General features: G+C 40.9%; 1 protein-coding gene across 4 annotated transcripts in view; it reads right to left on the bottom strand.

Annotated features, from left to right (window-relative positions):
- The window catches only part of RGL1 (ral guanine nucleotide dissociation stimulator like 1), a 249,415-nt gene that overhangs the window by 46,527 nt on the left and 189,469 nt on the right, over positions 1-13,419 (bottom strand). The gene's annotated exons all lie outside the window — the stretch shown is intronic.

Below are 13,419 nucleotides of genomic sequence, written 5' to 3'. Positions count from 1 at the left end.
CCTGCACAGGGAAGGGGAAAAAAAAAAAAAAAAAAAGACACTTGGAAGATTTAGTGAGTCCTGAAGCAACTTCAAAGCAATCTGTGCACAAGTGAGATTATGTGTTTCCAATTCTGGATTCACTCAAGTCAGAGACCACAAAGTCAACCGACTCACACTGTAGGAAGTCACTGACAGTAGGCCGGAGATTTGTCTCATGATGGGAAGTGCCTCCGTTTGGAAAAGCAAAAAGCATTAATGTAATTTTACAAAGATTCCCGGGGTTTCAACCTAAGTACCAAAAAATGTCCTCCCCAAATTAATCTTTTGCTTCTGAAATAACAAGAGGAGAATATGTGGGGAAAACACTACCTATCAGAGAGGCGGGCCTTTGAAAGGTAAGGGAAAAAATGCTGAGATGCAAAGCCACCGTGAAGGTGATTTCCTCCGCTGGCTCAGCAGAGTCTGTGCTGGGTGAGACAAGAGCCAGGACACAAGGAGACAGGGCCATCATGTATGCGCAGCTTCCCCCAACCATGCTACTAACAACACAGTTGTGCTGTCTTTGGACCACAAGGTGATATTATCCACTGATGTGCACCTGAAGACCGGGCTTTCACAGGTCTAAATTCCACAATCCCAGTTTCCTACCATAGAGCCACACTACAATCCAGGCATGTATGTACAACTAAAACCAATTCAACACTTCACTTCTGGAAGTTAAGTGCAAACAGAAGAAAGATAAATTTACTGTTTTCACAGCTATGGATATCGTTGCTTTACTAATGAGGACATGAAGGTATCTGGAACTATAATATTCACACATGTACATTGGAAGTAGGTGATGTAAAATCATCAAATAAATGTTGAAATTTAAAACCACAGAAATCATTAAAATATGCTCTTACTCTTTAGTCCAGATTAAATAAAAAGCCAAACAAAATTTTCATTCCCTTCCAAAAAGTTTGAAGAAATTAATATGGGCTCTGGGATTAGATAAAAACCTAAATAAAATGAAATTAATGGGCTTCTAGTCAGTAGGCCTTCGATCCTTGGTTTGCCTGTTGTATCATCTGGTATGTATCAATGCTTGTGTCCCTCCCCACCATTCTTAGGTTGAAACCCTTATCCCACTCCCCCAAATTGATGGACTTCTACTTTTTGGGAACCCACACAAAGCATTCATTATTTCTCTTTTCTTCCCAAAAAACAGATATCATGAATCAAAGAAGAAAATGAAGCGGCATTCGAATACCTCATTTTTATAAGGAAACAGGACTTTTCCTATGAATAATTTCTCTTCTTCCGGACAAGCACTGTGCCCAGAACTGAGGTAGGCACACAGGTGGGTTAATAGCCTGAACACAGGAAAACCTGACATCTGCATAAATCAGATCGATTCTTACATACATTTTTGTACTTCTCAAAAGAAGAGTGAATTGATTTAATGAGTGTAACTACTCATTTAAGAGTTAATATTTCAATGAGATGATACTCCTCCAATGATACTGATGGAAAAACAGACATGGAGGGATGGTAATGCACATTAACCAATAAAAGTAAAAAGGAGCATCCACCTAACAACAAGACCTGCAACACAATGGCCCTAATGACTCCTTGGTTTCATAACTTAAAAGAAAATGCAAGCAGAAATCTAGAATCACAGTTAAAAGACAGATAGTAAAAGATATTAATATATCATTGCCTGCTTGGCCTCTCATAATTGTTAGTTTTAAAATTATAATACCAATTATTTATTGCAAAAGAGTGAATATTACAAATGTATATAAACTAAAACAGCAAAATACCTACAATCCCTTTCATTCTAATCCGATTTCCATGACTACCTATTAACAGTTTGGAGTATACCCTTCTAGACTTTTCAATGGATATGTATATACACTGAAATAGATATACTATGTATACATAAGCCAATATGGATTTTTTTTTTCCCCACTGAATAGTGTGAAACAGACACCTCTTCATTCACTACCTTGAGATCTACCTTACTATTTCCCAGTTACATATTCTATTCCACTGCGCGGACATAGCATAATTAACGTAAGCATTCTTCTACTAGTGTGCAAATATTCAAGTTATTTTCATGTTCTTACAACTGCAAACAACTACAAAATGTGTATCCTCATTCAAATCTCTGAGTATTTATGTGCTTCTATACGACACATTATTTAGAGTTTACTGTCACAGAAAGTTGCGGCCTTGGAAGGTCTAGGGGAGTTCTGAAGAGAGACTTGAGTCCAGATTGAATGCAGACTTGAGTCCATTTTGTCCTCCTCAGTCTGATGTTTTTAACTAGCTCTGGTAATCTATTCGTTCTACCCTTTGTCACAGCGCCCTTCCCACAGCTTAGCCTAAGAGGACTTTTGAAAGCTCACTACAAACCCAGACACTGACTTGGCTAGAAAAAGCATTTTCACAGAAAAGAGGAATGAAAGGGGGCGGAGAGGAAGAAGGAAGGGAAGAAGGAAAGAAACACACAAACAGCCTAATACAACATGAGGCAGACCCCTGCCCTCCTATCAGCAGGGTGGTTATCAGCATGCCAGGAAGGGAGGTTTTCTGGAAAGGCCTGGACACGTGCCCAAAGCTCACAGTAGCTTTATGTTTACCAGTCCTGGGAAGAAACTTCCCATTCTTGATAGACTATAAAGCAGATAAAATGTGAAACATTTAAGATTTCAAAAAAGAAAGCAACATCACAAAAGCATGGCAGCCACTGGGATTGCTGGCCAATGCCTTTTCCATCCTACCTTTCATGGCTTCATTCCTAAGATCTAATTCCATACCAACCAGAGCTAGTTGTTTAGGAGAATGTAAAGAACATCCATCCTGAAGGGAAACCTGGTTTAAAATCACAAACTTACCAGAAAGGTGTGACTGTTAAGCTGGGGAAGCTACTTGGCTCTGGGATTCCCATCCCAGCTGTCCTGCCTATGAACAAAGGGAGTTGGCCAGGTCACTCAACTCCATTGGCTCCTACCAAGAGAAGATGTAGAAATACCTGCCTGCATCTCTCTGACGCTGTCCGGTGCCTTCACACAACAGAATGGCAATAAGGACATTTCAAGCTACCTAAAGAGAAACCTAACTGTTGGCAATCTTAAAACTACTTGCCATAAGTCACAGAAGGGACTGAAATAGGTGAAAGGGCTCCATGAAAATCAGTCTGGACTCATGGAAATCACTCAGAGACTCCTCTACCTACACAACAGAAAGGATGACATGGAATCCAAACCGTGGCACAACACGTGTGGCTCTGGACCTGCTGTAGGAAGACAGTCATTGTGAACAGATCCCGCACACGCACACCCCATGTAAGGCATCCTTCTTGGGACAGATCAATTCAGGGGCGTCAGACTCTATGCAAACTGCAAGACATGCTTCTTGAATGACCTGTGAAGATCGAAGAAGTACTTTCCGAGACCAAGGGGAAAGACTACGATTGTGACATAATTGAAACTCAGCAAGGAGGAAAAGCAGTACATGACTTCCTTTTCCAGGGTGATCTTCTATGTGCTACAGAGCAAAACCCCTCAGTCCCAAGTAAGCATGCTGGGTAGGAGGAGAGCGGGGAGGGGGCACGGTGGCAGGGGCTGGAGCCCAAACTGACAGCCAAGGGGACAAGCAGGATTGCTCTTTCCACCTCAGGCATTCCTGGCAACTCCTTCCAACTGACCACAACGGTCCGTAAGGGACAGGAAGCCATGCTCAGACGTCAATGTGTGCAACTGACGGACACAGCTTCTGAGGTTTTTACTTCTAAGGAAACAGACCCATGGGGAGAATGAATTCACTAATTACACTAACACCATTTGAGTGCCCTTGGTGGTCTGTAGTCACAAAAACTATGTATGTGACTAATGTCACAACAGGGATCCTGAGAAGGACTTAGGAAATGATGTGCAGTCGAGATCTTAGGCATAGGGAAGAGTTAGTGGGGAGAAGACTCTGGGGCAAGAGCATGAGCAGAGATCCTGAGGTGAGAGAGGGCAAGACACTTTGAAGGGATGTACAGGAGACGTGTTTAAAGAACAGGAAGACAGGGGAGGAATGCAGCACAGTGAGATTTGCTATACTCATCTGATTTCTTAGCCAAACAGAAATCACACTTAATAATACACCTGCTTGGAAAACACTAGACAGATGCCTTCACTGAGAGGTACAAGGAAACAGTACAGAACTGAGAGCTGCCATGGGGAACTTCAGGTATGCAGTGCAAAGTAAGAGGACTGCCCCGAGGTGAGCATCTAGGCTGCCAGTATGTTCAAACCACAGATTTTTAAATACATACAGGGATTTGAATGCATAGGTACTAAATCATATTAAAATCCCATTGGTAGTAAAATATTCAACAATTGGTAAAAGGCTTAATAAGACATTTTCAAAATATGAAGTCATCTCTCTCATGATGTGTAACCTCCAAGCCAAGAAATAGGATTATCATGACAGAAAGAATAACGCTGTCCATTTAGAGCTCTTTTCTCTCCCCAGAAATCTGAGATAATAATTTATTGTTACTTAATAAGGCATGGAACCATTTTGTCAAAAGCAGCAAAATGGTTTTTTTCTATGTTAGGATAGTCTCCAAAAACTGGATCTTTCCCTACTACAGATAAATAAAAGATAAGAAAGTCTATGTGGAGGGTGGGCCTTTGAATCAATGCAGCAGGTGACACTGCACGCCCCAAGGGTGGGAACAAATGCAGCTTGCTTTTCAAGAAAAGGAAGCCAAGTGACCTTACCATTGATTCTGAGCTAGACCTCTCTCCACCTTGTTCTCCTAGTCACAGAGTTTTCCTCTTCTGAGAAACCTGTCTCTGAGACCCCTGGCAAGATGGTCTCTCTGACAGGAACAAACAAAAGAAGGTACGGAGAATTTGTTTCCTTTCTTTTTCCCCCTGAAAAATCTTGGAAAAAATGGGAACATGACTATCTGGACTTGTCAAGGTCATCTCGCATTGCTCTCCTGTACAATTTCCATTGTGTATTTTGATGCAGAGGCTGAGCAGGGATTAGAACTCTGGGAGTGAAAGTGAAAGAGGGATTAGGAGAGGTTCAGGGAAATAAATGCAAACAGGGCTCGGGGTCAGAGCTAAGCAGCAGGCAAGTACAGGGCACAGAAGCCAGCGAGGGGCCAGGAGGCAGTTAAAGACAAAAAGGTCCGAGGCCAGAATGAGGAGGAGGAGGAAGAGGAGGAAAGGAAGATTGTGATAGAGAGGACACACAGAAATTCAGAGTAAATATGGGTGGGGAAGGGCCCAGAGTAGGAGATGAGCCCAAAACCAATTACCCAAAGTCGAGAGCATTTATACACCTGTCCCAAACTAGATATGCAGGTCCCAGCATCTGGCGGCAAATTTACAGAAACTGAAGAGAATTATTGTGCATAGACCTAACCCCATGTCACCAAACCTTACTGTGTGTGTCAGTGTCTGCACTCCATTAGAAAAGGAAAAAAAACTAAGAGGGCTCTGAAATGTCTGCTTTTTCGTGAGCAGCACAACCAATGTGGCTAAACAGTCTCTGGAGGGCCTAGCTGGGGCCCTAGGTCTGTGGCTCACTAGCAGCAAGCTAACCTCTTTATGCCTTAGCTTCCTCACCTATAAAATGGGTACAGTAATCAATGCCCTCTTGTAGGATTGTGAGGCCAAGAGATAATACATGCAAAGTATTTAAAATAGTTCCTAGGATATAGTGAGTGCTCAAAAAATATTAGCTATTTTTTATTATTTTAAAACAGAAGAATGGCCATCTATAAGACTAAGGACAAAAGGCAAAAGGAACTACACATAAGCATCATACTCTAGTTGATAAAGTTTCCCACAGGGTATGAGTTGACAACTCTGATATTGCTATACATGTACCCTGGAACTAAAACAAGTCAGTTAACGTGTAGTAGATGGTAGAAGCCACTTTTCTCTACAAATAGGAATTTACAAATAGGCAACGGGAGCAGGCTAGAATGATCTATGTGATAATGGATTAGAATTTACAAATAGGCAACAGGAATTTACAAATAGGCAACGGGAGCAGGCTAGAACGATCTATGTGATAATGGATTAGAGTTGGAGACATTGGTAAGAACTCATGATGTTTAACATAATATAGATGCAGATGGTTATACATAAATATTCCTAGATGTGTGTATTCACATAACTAGTGTAAACATAAATCTTATAGGCCTATTAGCTGAGAAGGCTAAAAAGTGAGTAGTAGTGAGTAGAAATAGTGAGCAGTAGTGAGTACACCTAGCACCCAGATCCTGGTTTCTGATACCAGTCTGCAATGAAAAGAACCAGATCTCCTTGAAGAAGAGGAGATGGCCAATGCCCCAAACTGGAATAATCTGAGTAACAAATAAACTAGCACTGTATTATAGCCCAAAGCAAAAAAAAAAAACAAACAAACAAACAAACAAAAAAACCCACCAAGTCTATACTGAAAAAAATGATTAAATAAATTAATAAATAGGGGAAACAAATGTCCCAAGAAGTAGTTTTCCAAATATATTGATTAGATACTTTACCCTAACAGAGGGGGAGCATGACTCCTCACTCTTTAATTGGGGATTATGCACTGTGACTTCCTTCCAAACAATATGGTATGGGAAGATGTTTTCCATGGAGAAATCTGAAAACTACTACTACAGCTAGGTGGTCAAGGCCAACAACAGTCATACATCATGTTGATCATAGGTATCCTTGATACTATGTGAGAAGAGTGGCATTTTACCTCTCTAGTATTACTCTCAAAAACTTGTAAGTTCAGTCTAATTATGAGAAAAATATCAGTCTAGTAATGAGAAAAATTCCAATAGATGAGTTATCCTACAATATAACTGACCTCAAAACCATTAAGGTCATTGGAACGCAGAAAAGTTCGAGAAACTCACAGCCAAGAAGAACGTAGGTTGATATGACAAACTAAATATAATATGGTATCCTTGATGGGATCCTGGAACAGGAAAAGGACATGAGGTGAAAAGTAGGGAGATCTGAATAAACTATGGACTTCAGTTAACAATGTGTCATACTGGTTCATTAATTATACCAAATATACTATAGTCACATAAAAGCAGTAGGGGAATCCATGAGGGAGGTAAATGGGAACTCTCCTGTACTATCTGTTCAATTTTGACATAATCTAAAACTTGTGAAAAGCAGCTTAATTTTATGAAGAAAAGCATGAACAGGAGGGTCTGACCTCCATTCTTATGAGAAATCATCTCATTTTTATCACAGGGAAAGAAGAAGAGGCCACTGAGCATAGAGGGCAAGGCCTGGGTTTAGAGCTCAGCTTTCCTCTATCCCCCATGTGACCTTGGACATACTCCTTAACTTCTCTATGTCTCAGACCCTTTATCTGGAAGAGAGGAGTAATACCATAGAGTTATTATGGGAATAATAAAAGGATATCCAGTACTTAAGACAGGGACCATTCCTACCAAGCATCAATGCATTCTAGCTATTGCTATTAGAAAGGGACGCTGCCACTCTCACCAAAATTATTTCTCAGGGACCTCTGTAGCTCCATATTTTCTGATTCCTCACAGTCAGAGGCAGGCATTTTGAGGTTATAAATGGCCCTCTAATGAAAAAATTGCTGAGGCCTTCTACATTTTCCACCATTAGGATGGAGTAAGTTGGTAAGTTGGTAAGGACACGTGCGATAAGGCCCCAAGAAGAGGAAGCAGGCACTCAGATCGATGGGCCTGACTAATCTGATCTTCCTTCTTCTTTCCTCACATTCTGAAACCCATCTCCTTCCCCAGGAAACAAGCCTAACTTCTCCATTTCTAACAGCTGTCTGGGGACCTGGCTCGTGATGTCCATTCAGTAATAAGGTCAGGCAAAACAACATAGGGCAAAGTAAATACTCCCAAATTAAAAGATGCCAGGATGCTAACAAGCTAAAATAATGTCATGACAGTGATAATATACCTCAGCTCTTCATGTACTTCTGGCGGCAACTGGATTACTGTGACCTAGGCATATGTGGGCTGGGAAACCACCTGAGATCCCCATACCCTTCTGAAATGGCAGGTCCAAGAGTAAAATGGTGAGAAGCCCGGGTCCTGGACCTGAGTTCAAATACCAGAGCTTGCTTAACCAGCTGCTTGATGTTAGTCAAAGTATGTAACTTTTCTGGAGCTTTCATTTACATGCCTATAAAATGAGGAAAACATCTCACAGCAAATCTGTGATAGTAAAAGGAGACACAAAGCACTTAGCAGAAGGCCTCACACTAGTAAGCACCCCAAAAATTGCAGACAGGGGCGGTGGCCAGGGTGGTGCTGGTGGTATCATCACTGGCATCATCTGCAAGGCTACAGGGTCAATCGAGTGACAGCGTCTGGTCGGGGATGCCTGTTTGCCGCTCCCTAACACTTCAAGAACCACAAGAGATTCTTAGGGGACTGATTTTTCTTCCTTCTGAACCACTGATCATTGGCATTGTTTTACTCCTCCTTAATTTTTAGAAAACTGATTTCTGCTTGGGAATCTACTCTCTTCCCTTAAAGGCACAATTCTGATTCAAGATTCTGATGACTTTTAAGACTATAATTTCTACTTTTCTTTGTCTAGTATGGATGTTTTAAAAATACCTGGCTCTCCTGTGTAGCATATTACTTCTCCATTTCTTCTTTCATTCTGCTTTTACTTTTTAAAAATATTCCTTTCACATATAGCCTTTCATTCTTTTAAATTTCAAGTTTTAAAACTTATTTTTGCTCTGTTCTTTACCCTATTTTTCTTTGCCCTATTTTTGTTGAAATAGCCAGATTAATTTCCACTGCTTTCTTAGGGTATTTGGGTTTGTTGGAATGAATATTGATTGCAAACTCTCTGGGAAGATTTTTTCAGTACTTTCCACTGTAAAGTTTCTCAGGCATTAAGGAATCATAGCCAGACTTCTTTAATCCACGTCCCTTTTCTTTAAAGTGGTTTCAATGTCTTGGATTTACTACTATTTGTATGATTCTTTACCGGTGACTCTAAAATCTAGTGCCACTATTTACAGCTTCTGGGAAAAGATTACAAAAACAACATTCATATTGTCTGAATGTGCAGAGATGAAAGCAGAATGATTTCAACAGTTTAAAGCACTGCTGTGGTATAAAAGTTTGAGAAAACAAAACACAGCACTCCAGAAAGGAAGTGAAGAGAATCAATAAAAGAAAAGGAAACAGAACTATTTTGACATTACAATAGTCATTAATGGAAAGAAATTAAAAAGTGCCATTTCCTGAAGAGTCTTAAAGCTCTTTAAATAAAGTATATAAGATAGATATGATAGAGATAATAGATAGATAGATAGATAGATAGATAGATAGATAGAGATAGTATTCTAATTTCAGAGAATGCAGATTCATGGCGTCAAGTTTCTGTACGCTTAATATCCCTTCTTTATATTCTCTTCACTTCTGAATTCAATGATTATAATAAATCTGCACTAGGGAAAGTTTCCTTTTCCATCTGGTTCTGATTTTATTATTCTAAACAGACAGCATTTTATCATGTAAAAGTGTCAGCAGGAAGGACGAAAAGGGCATAGGTAGAATGAATATGGGCAGAGATGTTTTCTCCTGTCACAGGAAGTGAGTTTCCTGATTTCCAAATAGTGGCAAGTCTAGGGATTGTAGAAATAAACCTGGTATGCTTTATTATATACAACAGCCTAGCACTAACATCAGAAATTGCTATGTGGCAGATTCCAACATCTAGAAGCCTTGGAAGCTGAATTCCTTGCAACCGAAGGAATTCTTGTTTTGGCTAGATGACTTTAAAGATCCCTGAATATTGCACAAAGCCTGAACCAGGAACACTCAGGGCTGGAATTACAAGTGGGAGTCACAGGACAATCTGATAGTTTTTGAAATTCATGAAGAACACTAGTCAGTTGTGGTCCAAGACACCAGAAACCAATCTTTCATCTCAACTGTTCCATCTGTACTTCCCCATTTTCTTTCTTCTAAGTTCTTTTATCCTCTGAAAGGTTGATTAGATCCATATTTAGAAATACAAGGAAGGCTGTTATCTTGGAATTTGGAACCCTATATGAAATGTTAGCCTTGCTTTATGCTTTACATTAAAAACTGAAAAACCAAACAAGAGTTGAGGATTTTTCTGTTCGAGGTTAAGCCCAGCAGTGATTCCCCACCCACACCACACCCTATCTGCAAAACTGAAGGCATCTGTCCTAAAACAGGATGTTTACTCCTTAAAAGTTACTGAATTCCTGCTGTCTGTTTCCCACCTGAAATCACAAGAAGACAGATTCACAGCAAAGGAGAACAATGGGCACTTTGCCCTCCTCTCTTCTCCTCATCTCTGTACTGAGAATCACAATGAGCAGCTGTGATGTCAGGACTAATAACAGGCAAATCAAAGAAGATGTCTGCTTTGTTTTCCTGTTTTATCGAAACTGGTTGCACAGCCTCTCTGATCAAAGAAAAGCAGTCAAGGGTACCTCTCAAAAATTCAGTGTAATATTTGGGCCATATCTTGGTTTCTGATATTCACTTTCATTTTTGAAAATATGAAGAGAAAACTAAAAAATCTTATCCCAGGGGTCATTATACATGAAATGAACCCAGAGATCCTACATTCCAAGCACTCATTTATAAGGTCAAGAAACTGAAACTGAGAAGTGAAGTGACTGGGTCATCTGGCTGGGGAGTGACAGTGCCAATACCATCTCTGCCACCAAGTTAAGACAACAAAAATCCAGATGTTGCCAAATACCCCCAGGGGACAAAATCAGTGCATTGAGAACAGCCATAGAGCTCAATCTCCTACACATGCACCAGCCATCAGGAAGCCTTCGGTTGGTCGTGGCCCCATGGCAGATGCCAGAGCTCTGGGCTGGTGGAGGAACTTTCGATAGGTCACATATGGAATGAAGGTGCTACCCTGATTCCCTCTCAGAAAGATGGAGCAGTGACCCTAGCCAGCCCCAGAAATGATCAGGAGAAGGGTAACTCCAGAAAAAAAGACAGCAAAACAGTAATGGTGAAATGGGATGAAACATACCAAAAGGGGAAATGGGGGGAGGGTGGGGAGGAAGCGGCAAGAAAGAAGGAAAACGCGAGGAAGAAAGAGGTCAGCTGAGAGAAGGGATTTTAGCATTCCAGTGTTCGTAGGACAGAACGGCCCATTATAAGATAAAGTGGTGTATTTTCATCAGGCATAGTTTTTTTTAAAAGCCAAGTCAGTCTGAGGGAAAGGGTCAAGAACTTTCTACCAATCCATTGTGAGGCTTTAGGAAAGGACCATTGTCCCCAGATGATGGACCCCTCCGGGAGCTCTCTGTGAAGCTCTTTGTGAAGGACTCATATGCTTAAAACTGGAAAGCCCTTTAAAACAGCTTATCCTGGAGTTTCACCCACATCGCACTGTTCCTGGTGTACAATGAAGCTGAATAAAATTGTATAATAGGACTTTAAAATAATGAGCGTGATTCTTCATATCCAGGGTACAAACCAATTTCCTTTAACGTGCCACTTCCCAGAAACCTACTTAATCTCAAAACACCCCCTGGGAAACAGAAAAGCTCTGGATCTTTTTCAGACTGTTACTCTCCTTGGCGAGTTTAGGTGGCTAGTTGAATGGTAGCTCCAGATGTAACTCAATCCCAAAATGTGTGGGGAACAATACACTTATTTCTGAATCTGGTCACAGGTGGAGGTTACATTTGACAAGCTGGCCACTCAATTCTCCTTTTGTATATGCTTAAAAGGACTCATGATGAAAGGGGTCTTTTCAAAAAAATTATTATTTCAGTAAGTTTTCACAGATCAACACAATTAACAACAAAACCTCTCTAATCCTATGAGTTTCAAACCTTAAAGTGCATGGGGATCACTCAAGGATCTTAACTGAAATGGCAGGTTCTAATCTAGGTCCAGATTCTGCATTTCTAACAAGCTCCCAGGTGGTGCCGATGCTACTGGCCCACGTACCTCACTCTAAGTAAGCAGGCCGCAAGTCTAATCCATCCCCTCACCTCACCTCTGTGATTATACTGTTTCCATCCTACAGAAACTTTGTAGGGCTGACTGCTACTGCTCTTGGAAGAATTAACCCCCTTCATGATAGCTTCAGCTCTACAATTCCCCTCAACCTGATACATATGCCATCATGAAGTGGCTATACCAATTCTGTGTTATTCCCAAAATGTCATATACTGCATTTCCCTGATTTGGTCCTACAAGTCCCCCTGCTTGGATGGCTCTACCACCAAAATCTTCACCCTCCTTCAGAGCCTACCTTAAATGCCAACTCCTCCAAGAAGCCTCCCCAATTCCTCTAAGAATAAAAGTATTTGTTCCACTTACCACATCTTGCATTTGACATTCAAATATCTACACTGGTGTGTCTGATTTTCTGGAAGGTTATGGTCCATTCAATAAAATAATAAAACTACCTAAGGACTTAAAAAGATACTCAACTTTCTAACCTTCACATCCTTGGCTTCTGAAGAAAGGATCCCATCAGCCAATTCTCTGAGGAGTTAAAATATTCCACAGGATTACCACCCAGACTTCTGGCCCCAAGATGAAAAATTAGTAAGACTACTTTCGAGCACGCTGGCATATATTCCATCTACTCAAGAACATCACTCCTATAATGGCCTGCACCCCTGCATCATGGATTTTTCTTCAGTGTCTCCTAGATTATTCTCATCAGATTAAACTATCACTCAGTTTTAAGAAACACATATAAAATGAAAAATTTTGCCTCAGATCGTTCTCCAGCCTATTTCTCTTCTCTTACAGGAAAACTCCTTCAAACTCGTCTTCTCTTAAAAAAAAAAAAAAAAAAAAAAAAAAAAGATTTGATTTATTCATTCATGAGAGACATGGAGAGAAGGCAGACATAGGCAGAGGGAGAAGCAGGCTCCCTGGACCCCAGGATCATGACCTGAGCCAAAGGTAGATGCTCAACCACTGAGACACCGAGGTACCCCTGCCCCCAACTCCTGTCTTCTCTTAGCCCATACCTCCATCTACCAAAACTGCACTTGTCAAGGGGACCAAAGACCAACAGGTTGTAAAAGCAGTAGTCTCTTCCAGGTGCCTCTCACTTGATGTATGAGCAGTATTAGACATAGTTGGTCATGTCCCCCCAAAACTCCTTTTTCACTTGTCTTCTAGACACAACTACTTCTTTCTTCTCATTCCCCGCTAGCTCCTCTGTTCCAGTCTCCTCTTGCTGGACCTTCTATTTTCCTAATCTAAACAGTGGAAGAAACTAAGGTTCAGTCTTCGGATCTTCCTCTGCTCTATACCCTTTGTTCCCAGTAGGGCATGCCCAGCTCCATAGCTTTAAATACCATGTATAAAGTGAGGGTGCCCAGATTCATACCTCAGTCCAGACTTCTCCCTGAACTCTAGACTCACCTAATTGTCTCAAAATT

This window comes from Canis lupus, chromosome 7, assembly GCF_011100685.1.
Source record: "Canis lupus familiaris isolate Mischka breed German Shepherd chromosome 7, alternate assembly UU_Cfam_GSD_1.0, whole genome shotgun sequence".
Classification (NCBI taxonomy): Eukaryota; Metazoa; Chordata; class Mammalia; order Carnivora; family Canidae; genus Canis; species Canis lupus.
The sequence above is the reverse complement of the archived record's forward strand: the minus strand, read 5'-3'. Positions and strand labels throughout refer to the sequence as shown.